This window comes from Trichechus manatus, unplaced genomic scaffold (genome assembly GCF_000243295.1).
Source record: "Trichechus manatus latirostris isolate Lorelei unplaced genomic scaffold, TriManLat1.0 scaffold00084, whole genome shotgun sequence".
Lineage (NCBI taxonomy): Eukaryota > Metazoa > Chordata > Mammalia > Sirenia > Trichechidae > Trichechus > Trichechus manatus.
Genome location: NW_004444020.1, coordinates 2,103,673 through 2,114,027, shown reverse-complemented (window position 1 = coordinate 2,114,027; position 10,355 = coordinate 2,103,673). Strand labels below are relative to the sequence as shown.

Genomic DNA, 10,355 nt, shown 5'->3' with positions numbered 1-10,355 from the left:
TTTTCCTTATGTTTGTCAGCTTTTTGCTTTAGCTCTTGGAGAATTCTGAGTATTAGAGATTTGAATTCCCTATCAGGTAGTTCTAGTGCCTTTTCTTCCACTGGAAAGTCATCTGGTGTTTTATTTTGGACACCTACTGGAAGCATCCTGTCCTGTTTTTGTAAGTGTTTTGATATTGTCTGATGTCTTCAGGGCATTCAGTAGTTATTTTTCTCATTTATTGATTGTAGATTTGTTTGTTTCATCCCCCTCCCCCCCCTTTTTTTTTTTTAATTTGACTGTGTCTGAGCAGGGAGACTGTGTGTTCTTTGTTGTTTGCTCGTATGTGGCCACAATGCTTTTAGCCTCCTTCTCCAAATGGCAGGGTCAGTCACTCAGATATGGTATGGCAGGGCAGGTCTAGCTGAAGAGGAGTTCCTGGGACAGGTTGTTTGTGGCACTTACTACAGCCACCAGGGTCGGTCGGTAATCAGTGCAGGGCAGGTTTCAGTAGGCCATGCCTGTGCTGCTTGGTGGTGTGATGTTAAGTGCACGGTGCAGGTAGGCAGGATGTAGCAGGGAGATTGTTATGTGTGGAGCTAAGATGGATATGGGATAGAGGCAAGAGGAACAGGATCCAAAAACATACAAACAAACAAAAAAGAATGCTAGGGGAGCTTGCCATTGGAGTGGAGAGATGAGAGACAGTTGTTTTGTCTCCCGCTGGAAGCTCCATGAAGCTGCTTTCTAGTATCTCCTGTTTGCTGGTCTCCGATAGGAGTCCAGTATGGTGGATCTGTGCTGCGTTAGCTGGTAGGGCACCTCTGCATGAATCTCTCCTCACTCTCTGTTCCCTGTCAGTTTTCTCACTCGATTTGGTGCTTGGCTGAGTTCTTTATCTCTTCATTTGATGTTTTAGGGTTTCAGGATTGTTGTTCTCTCTGTTCGGCTTAGTTTTTCAGATCTTTGCTGTGGAGGGATGGCATGGTGCTTCTGCCTAGAGCACTATTTTGCCAGAAGTCCAGAAGTAATCTCTTCTGGCTTAAAATTTTCATATTTAGTGAGCATATGTTGGTTTGCCTTCCAAGTATCCATCCCCACTTTCCCGGAGGGAAGACCCATTATCTCATTTGGGAACCATCCCTGTGTCTTGCTCTCAGTCTGAGGAGGGTGATGTTCCCTCTTGACTCCAAGTGTGCTATAGAGCACAGCAAATGCTCCCAGACACTGTGGAAGGCCTGACCATCAGTGTAATCCCATGTCCCAGGCTAGGGATTGGCTTGTGTGCATAGCCACGTGACCTAAGTTTTTCCAATCAAAGTGAATCCAAAGATTTTTGTGGGAGCTTTGGTATATAGGCAATCTCCCTAAGATCCTTTTCAGGGTCCATGTTTAGTGTCATCCTACTTCATAAGGACCTGAGATATGACCTGGGGGAAGAAAAAAAAAAAGCTTTTCTTTTTGAAGGCTGATCCACTGCTGCTCAAAGACCTTTCTAATTACCCCTATAGAACCATTAATGGGACACCTGCTCCTTATTCTATCACAATCTTATTTTGCTTTCTCTGGCGTTTGAAATTGGAAACTCTGTGGTTGCTGAAAGTTTCCAGGGTGGCACAAATATTTTGTACTTGCAGTTCAAACCTGCCCAGTGACTCTGCAGAAGGAAGGCCTGGTGATATGTTTCCATAAAGATTACAGCCAAGAAAACCCTATGGAGTAGCTCTATTCTATAACACATGGGTTGCCATGAATTGGAATCGACTTGAAGGCAATTTTTAAAAGATTGTCGTTGTATTTTTGTTTTTGGTGATTGGTAAAAAGCTCTGGGCTAATAACTTCACCTGAAAAGAGGCCTTGTTAGGTAGTGTCTTTATAGGGTGGGGAGGAGGACCTCCCATCTCTCTGTATCCTAGTCCATGTGAGATTGCAGTGTACTCTGTGTTATCCCAATGTCAGGAAGAGCCTTTTCTGCACTGAAGTTCAATTTGTGAGTCTGACAATACTGCTATGCTGAGCGAATGTAGTTGTATGATTTATTTTGTTGTTGCAGAAACAGCGTACAGTGTGTCTTCTCATTCCTCATGTGTATGAATTTGACTGTGAGTTTGGAATAGAAGAGCCATCTTTCTTTTTAAGGTGCCTTATAACATATGATAGTGGTTACCCTTTATCCCTTACATAAGACAGAATGTTTATGTCTATTTTTAAACATAGGTACTCTGTAGGCAATCCCTCATACTTATTTGGGAGGTGGAGGTACGCAGGAAGACATTATGGGACGGATAACAGCCTTGTAGTTCGTTCATTTATTCGTATATTTATTTACTCCAAGTACTTATCAGAAGCCTACCATGTGACAGGCACTGTTGTAGACACCGAGGATCCAGAGGTGAGCAATACCTTCACCATTTTTTGGTGGTAGTTGAACATTCATCCAAGAAGTTTCCTTGCTTGTGTGCAAAAAAACCCCAAAAAAACAAAAAAAGAAACCTGCATAACTCCAACCCCTTGCTATTTCCACTATACTTTGGAGCGGAGATAGGGTCTAAGCACTTGAAAAACTGAATCAAGTGTCCCCAGGGCCTGGAGTGAGCAACGGAGCGGAGCAGGGAGCCTGAAGCAGCAAGCGGCAGGACCCTGGAGAGCGCCACTCGCTAAATCTAGGGCGGCTCCGGACTCAAGTTCCCGGGGCAATGCTTGTATCCGCCGGAACCCCCCAGGGGGCGCTCGCGCGGAGGTTTCCGAACTAGTATCTCGCCGGGTTGCTGGGCGCATGGGTTTCGTCAGAAGGTGGAAATTTCTCTGTGAGAAGCTGCCATCTCCCCGCCACTCGCTCTCCCCCTTTCTCTTTCTTCCTTCCTCCCTAGCTTCTCTCCGCTCCCTCCCTCTTTCTCCTGCACCTTCCTCTTTACTCTCTGAGTTAACTGAGAATCCCGGCTGCTCCCTCCAACATTTTCACCCTCCTCCGTCCCCTCATCACCAAGAATGGAGCCAGGATTTCCTGAGAGACCAAACTCTCCTCTCAGCATCTTTTGCATCCGCTGTTGCTAAACTGGACTCAGAGGACAGGGGGGAGGGCAGGCAGTCCGACCCCCTTCACACAACTACTCAACTACAACATCAACAACCTCCACCCCAAAGCCGGATTTTGCATCCTAGGGGCGGGACAGATCTGGTCCTGGATTGAATTCTTTTTCTACTCTTCCACCTTGGCACACCCAGGTAAGTCAGTGCAACTCTGCATTCCTGTGTTCTTGGGGCGCTATGATTGCAAAGTCTGTTGGGGTTGCTGCTTAGCAAGACCAACTTTTGAGATGTACTGATTTTTGCTCAGATTTGCTTATTTACCATTGTTATTGTAGCTGTTTTAAGAAGCAGCTGCAAGCATCATCTTTTATCCAAAGGAACTTTCATCCCATGTACTTCGCCTTTTGACCTACACTCGATCCAGCCAGGTGGGGTGGGGCGCTGTGGAGAGGATGCCCGGGAAGGAGGGCACAGAGCGCCCGCTGAGGGGCCAGTCGGGGAAATCCTGGAAGGGGGGAGGGGCTACTGTTTTGGAAACCGGGGAGTGGGTTGGGGGGCAGAGTCCTGGCTGAAGTTTAGGCTTCTTCGACAGTGAGAACGCTATGGGAATTGTAGCGGTATCCAAGCCTTGACCTAGCTGCTGTTGGATTTCACCTCTCAGCCACATCCCATCCCCTTACAATGAGTTCCCAGTGATATTTAATTGCATCTGGGGCTGTTGAGATTAAAGCTAATCAGTAGACTTGCGAGTCTCTTGATTCAACCCAGTCCCTCACCTTCCCTTCCTCCGTTAAACGAAGCTGCGAGGGGAGGGGGGGAAGGGGGCGGGACTGGAGAGACCACTCCAATGCAAACCCCAGCTGATTAAAGAGGTCAGGCCCCCTAGCAGGGCATCACAGGATTGTTAGAGAAGAATCAGGGAGACAACTGGGAGTTGGTCCCTGCTAAGTCAAGCGGGTGTTGATTACCGTCCTGTGGAGAGGGAAGGTTGAGCCCTGAGGGATGCCCTTAGGATGCTGTCGCACTCCACCTTCCTCTCAAGGAGAAATCCTCCCCACCCCCCATTATGGGCTTTAGGGCTTCAGCTCCCACCTGCCTCTCCAGATCTGACACCGTCCCCCCCCCCCCCCCCGCAACCCAGGTAGTCTCGCAGGATGGGCTTTCTGTCGCAGAACTTGCCAGGCTCCAGGAAAAAAATCACAGGCTGCATGATCCCTGGGGTCCGAGTTATGAAGCACTCTCCACGGAGGGTTTGGCAGGTGGAGGGAGGAAAGAGGAGCAGACTAGTGGGGGATGGGAGCAGGAAGGAGAGGGTGCCTTGGGAAACTTTGCAAGGGAAATATCTGAAAGAACCCTCCTTCCTGCCAGCTGACACGCTGGTGCCCTAGGATTCCAGTGCCCTTTGGGAGACGTTGCCTTGGCTCCTTTACGCCCTGTGTTCAAAACTGTGCAAAACCAACTTTTCATGTTTTGCTGCTTTGCCAGGGATTTTTAAAGCACTGTTCTGATTGTTCTTGGCTCACTGGGTTTTTAGTTTCCTGAACAGCATTGTATGAGCTGTCCAAGGTACTTAAAAGTTTTCTCCTTAAACTTGAAAAGAAGTTTTCTCCTTAAACTTGAAAAGTTTTCTCCTTAAACTGAGAACCAACTCTGCTCCCATAGAAAATCGACTTTAACTTCAAATGAAGTATTCTTTTCTTCCCACTCCTGTATGCTGCCCTCTTAACAACCCCTATCTTCAAAACTGTTTGTGTTTTATTTTTTGCTTTATGTCAAAGCAAGCTAAGACAAACTTTCCTAGAGGATAGGTGTTTTTGAATCCATGCTTTTGAATCCATGACAGCGCTTTGCAGTTAGTATACACTGCTTTAAACTGCATAGCACATCTTCCCAAAAGCCAGAGGCAGGCAACAGCTTTACTTCTTTTATTTGATGTCCTTCAAGTTGAAGAAGATCCCACTTGTTTTAATTACCCCACAGATAAGACCGAGCTCAGAGTGGCTGTGGCTGTGACTAGATAATTCCAATGTTTTCATTTCCCTTACTGAGCTGCTGCTGCTAATAGGTTGCACCCATTTTCTTTGCCTGCACAATTTTAAAGAGTGACTGACTCTAGCAGATCAGGGCCCTAAGCTCAGAGTAGGTCAAAGCTTCCCTCACGTACATTGTTGTTGTTATCGTTGTTGTTAGGTGCCATTGAGTCTATTCTGATTCATAGTGACCCCATTTGACAGAGTTGAACTGCCTCCATAGGGTTTTCTGGGCTGTAATCTTTATGGGAGCAGATCACCAGGTCTTTCTCTCATAGAGCTGCTGGGTGGGTTTGAACCACCAACCTTTTGGTAAGCAGCCGAGCAATTTAGCAGTGCTTAAAAATAGAGAGTTGGGAAATACAGATAGGACACCTGTGTTAATAGTGTATACTAACGAAGGCCAAAATCTCCTTTTTGATCTCTGGTGGTAAGATTCTTATGGTTTCACAGGATCAAATCGAAACCACATCAGAACTAGATGATTCCCCCTGAGCCTTACATAAAGGGAGGTGTTGGTTAATAGCAGGAGTAGGTGTTGAATGCTGGACAATTTTGAATTGTTGAGTGAGAAGAGCATTACTCTAATGTAACCAGAGGTCTACTAATGTGTTACCTTGTGAAAACTCTCATGCTATTACACCTATAGTTTTCCTGTGAGTGGTCAGCCTTGTTTTTCTTCTTCCAGACATACTCCCAGCATACTTTATGGAGAGCAGGCACAGATGGGGTCCACTGAGTTTACCAGCATGAGACAATTACTTTGCTAGAGCTACTAAATATTTCTTTAAAAATAGTTGCTCTGATGTTTATGAGTTGTTTCTTAATTGTAAAGAGAAATTAAAAGACTTACTTGTTATAATCAGGTCTCTGGTAACAACATAGAATTTTGCTTGAATTATTGGTTTTTTTTTTCAGGAAACTCTGCTTTTAGCAGGCTTAATTAAAAGGTGTCTTGTTCTAAAGTGTTTCTTGATCTCTATATGGGTTTCTGATTTAAAAAGAAAATACCTCATTTAGAATTAGCTGAGTAGGAAGCAGGGGTGTTGTTTTCAGAGAAATTTTATGTAGTACTCCAAAAAGGGGAAGACAGCTTTGATTCTTCCCACTGTCAGAGATTTGAGTCCACCATCATGATGGAAAACCTTAAGAGTATACTAATCATAAGGAATAATCACAGAGAAAAAAATGGGGGTGCATCTGCATTTGAAAATTTTGGAACCCCACTGAATGAATATATAAGGTTTGTACCATGCCTTTCTTTGTCTTCAATTTGCAAGATCAGTAAACTATAACTTCCTGGAAACATTATGGCCACCATTATTCACATAAACAAATGATTTTCCATCTGGAGGTGAACATTTTGGAGGTGAGCAGTCAATGTTGTATATAATCATTGCCCCCTACTTTCAGAGTGGTCTGAATCCAGAACAAAGAATGAGAAGAGTACTTTGATGATATCAATTTGACTGACTGGGAGAAGTCTGTCTACTAATTGTGAAAGTCGCTCCATGAGTCTTTGTTGTTTTTTTTTTTGTCTTTTTTTTTTTTTTAAATGAGAGACATGGCATTTCATGCATTTTGAAGAGGAAAAGGACTGAATTTATTCTCTGTACTTTATCTTTACATTTTTGTCTTGTTATTGTCTTAAAACAAAACAAACAAAAACCCCTTTGGATCCATGCAGTAACCCAAAGTCATATTTCCTTGGCAACGGTAGCCAGTACACTGGAGTTACAAAATATCAAGGCAGAAAATTTAAAATGCATTCAAAATCAAATGTCACATGGTTCAAGGGCATCCTATAGTGCATTAGAACTGACCTCCCAGCATTATAATAGAGTTGCATTTGTACTCTCCCTTTCTCCTGATTGAATGTATATGTTGAGGAACAGATCACAGGGTTTTAATTCTCTTTAGGATATCCTAAAAATACCCCTTTGAGGGAAGCATGTTATGAAAATAAATTGGGTTGGGGTTACAAATCTGTTTCTTGTGTCAGGTAAACACCCCATTTGTCATTCCAATGACAAATGGAAAAGTGTGGAGGTTGGTGGTGTGTCCAAAATCAAGCTCAGTAAATGGGTTAGGCAAGCTGTGCTGTCTTTTCTATGCTATTTGAAATAGACAGTATATAAATAAACAAACAAAAAACCCATTGCTATCAAGTTGATTCTGACTCATAGCAACCCTATAGGACAGAGTAGAACTTCACCATAGGGTTTCCAAAGTTGTAATCTTTATGGAAGCAGACTGCCGTATCTTTCGCCTGTGGAATGGCTGGTGGGTTCAAACCACCAACATTTTGGTTAGCAGCCAAGTGCTTAACCACTGTCCTACCGGGGCTCCTTTCAAACAATATATAAAACCAAACCAAACCCATTACCATTGAATTGACTCTTACTGACCCTATAGTGACTCTATAGGACAGAGTAGAACTACCCCATAGGGTTTCCAAGGAGCAGCTGGTGGATTTGAATTGCTGACCTTTTGGTTAGAAGCTGTAGCTCTTAACCACTGCACCACCAGGGCTCCCAAACAATATATTAGTGAGATTTAATTAGCTAGGAGCCTTGGTCAGCGGTTTCTAGTATTTTCTGTGCTAGAAATATTATTTATGCAGGAGATTTCTGTTTGCTCTACAAACATATATATATTATATATATATTTAGAAGATACATACATTATATGTAATACTGTATATATCTACTAAATATATATAATATATATAATATATAGATAATGTATATATCTACTAAATATATCTGATATATTGTATATATTTTTCTAAATTGCCAAATCCTGGGATGTCCTTTATTTAGCTGCTGTATTTCTTTGGAAAGCCTCTTAAGAACCACTAGCTTTTTAGCTCAGTTAATATTGGAGCTCTAAAGGCAAATCTTAAGAGAAAGTGATAAAAATGCCTTCTTTGGCAAGGTTTATTCTAGTCCTATGCTTTTAATACACTCCATGGGATGAGGAAGTTCATCTAAGTTGACCTGTGGTAGGCCCATTAAACCTAAACTGTGAACAACAACTTTATCACTTTGAATCTGTGACTCTCAGAAGCGGAAGACAACTTGGGGATAATCTATTGATGCTAGCTGTTTAATTTGACAGATGTGGAAACTAAAACTCAGAGAAGTGCTTTGCTTAAGACCGGGGACTCATTCAACAACCTTCTTGATTACTCCTCTCCTAAAGAGACTCAAGTTCCCCGCAGATGATTACTGTGCTGGCACCAATCTCTGGCGCCATGTATACTGATAGTCTTTATTGAGTATGAGTTGGGGATGATGGGGGTGGGGGCTTCCACCTCCATTGGAGCATTTGGAGGAGCAGGCTTGGGACTTATTACATTGCTTTCTCTTGGAGCCAGTGCAATATTTACTCAATAGATGTGATTAAATTTGTAGAAAAATCATTGTCTGCAGCTATCTCTACTAATGTGCATGTTTTGTGAAGAATTGCTCATGCGCAATCTTAGCTTTCTATTTTAAATGTCACAATTGAGTCAATAAAGTAAACAAAGAGATTTTGATGAGTGTTTATAGTTCCAGGAACCCACAGAGGAATCCTTTATTCTGTCTTAAATTAAAGGTTTATTCAAAAAGAACAACCTTTATAAGACGTTGGTTTTACTTGTCTGGCTCAGAACATGATATTTGTTGCTTTGTATTTCTTATTAGTAAACTACAAAGATTTCTCCTTGAAAACATCAGGGAAGAAATACAGTATTTTCAGGTTAACCCTAGAAACATTCTCAGCTTTACAACGTATTGACTTAAAGACTTTGTTTGTTATCCTAGAGATCCCAAACCTCTGTAGGGCAATTCATTGTGCCTTGGGGGAGAGGAAGAGGGAAACTCGGCTGACTTGAGGTGGAGTCCCAGGCAGGGCAGTCCAAGGGGCTGGTGAAGCAAGAGGGAAGGGCTGGAGAGAGTTGACATTAGAGAGGACGGTCGCTAGAGGGTGCCGGAGCACCAGCAGAACCCCACCTCGGGGACCAAAAGCTAGGCTTCCAGGCTCAGAGATGGGGTTTGACAGAGGTCCTGAAATGTACCCAGATATGAGGTCTTAGTTTTCTGGGCACCTCTGACTTTCCTGTCCAAATTCTCACTGCAGAGAGGGGACAAATGGCTTTGCCGTCAGCCTTGGGTGGGTCACATCTAGTGCCTGGTTGGGTTGCTCAGTGACTGGACACCCGATTGTCTCAGAACTCTCCCTGGGAGGCCTGTCTGGCTCTTTGTTTCCTGACACTTGTACCTGTTATCAGAGGAAGAACTCTGGATCCAGAAATTCCTGTTTGAAATCTTGGGCTCATGCTTTTCAAGTTACAGGCCTTTGGGCGAATTACTTGACCTGAGTGAGTGTTGGCTTCTGGAAAGTCAGGAAAATGTGAATGTGAAGAATCAAGTGTCTGGTATTTTATCGAGCAGGCAAATGTTAGTTCCCATGCCCTTTCTCTTGGGAGTTCTCCCAAGACACCATCCTTCGCCTTCCATCTGAGCATCTTTAGCTGTCTCCACACCCCCTCTCCCTCAGCAGAAGGGTCTTATTTATCCATCTGTTGAATAATAGTTGATCACATCCTTTACACCAAAAGCTATGTTAGGCACTGGGGATAAATGTGAATTTCTTATTTTTTGAAGTCACAGGCTTGAGGGGCAGCCAGGTATGTGAGAAGAAACATTAAGATGGAGGTAAGTGGTAAGTGTGAGGAGAGAGAGGAACAAATGGTGACGGGTAAGAGATAAGGAGGAGTCTCTGGATGGTGCACGCGGTTAACTGGCTCATAACCAAAAGATTAGAGGTTTGAGTCCAACCAGAAGTGCCTCATAATAAAGGCCTGGTGATCTACTTCTGAAAGATCAGCCATTGAAAACCTTATGGAGCACAATTCTCTGACACACATGAGGTAGTCATGAGTCGGAGTCTACTCGGTGGCAACCGGTTAAAAGATAAGGGAGCCATTTTCTTGTCTCAGAGAATCTGGAAAATAGTCCCTTAAGTCTTATTATACACGTGTCTTCTCATCTATTTCAAGGAACTAGATCACAAGAGGGTAATTCTGAGGGAGAAGAAAGTGGGTACTTTGGTTTATATATATTTAGCAGGTACTTTGGTTTATACATATATATTTAACAGTGTTGTTTAACAGTTGTTGTTGTTAGGTGCCATCGAGTCAATTCCGACTCACAGTGACCCCATGCGACAGAGTAGAACTGCCCCAGGGTAGGGTTTCCTAGGCGGTAAAGAGGTTTTTAAATCCAATCAGCTAGTATCACTACCATGTATGTACTAATTTCATCAATA

General features: G+C 43.3%; 1 protein-coding gene across 3 annotated transcripts in view; it reads left to right on the top strand.

Moving 5' to 3' along the window:
- The window catches only part of CPNE4 (copine 4), a 669,181-nt gene that overhangs the window by 5,842 nt on the left and 652,984 nt on the right, over positions 1-10,355 (top strand). The window contains exon 1 of one of the 3 annotated variants that reach the window (XM_004381401.1): positions 2,779-3,204. The exons of the other annotated variants lie outside the window; for them this stretch is intronic. The gene's annotated coding sequence lies outside the window, so the exon portion shown is untranslated. Of the gene's footprint in view, positions 1-2,778; positions 3,205-10,355 lie in introns of those variants that run through there. 3 annotated transcript variants of the gene reach the window in all.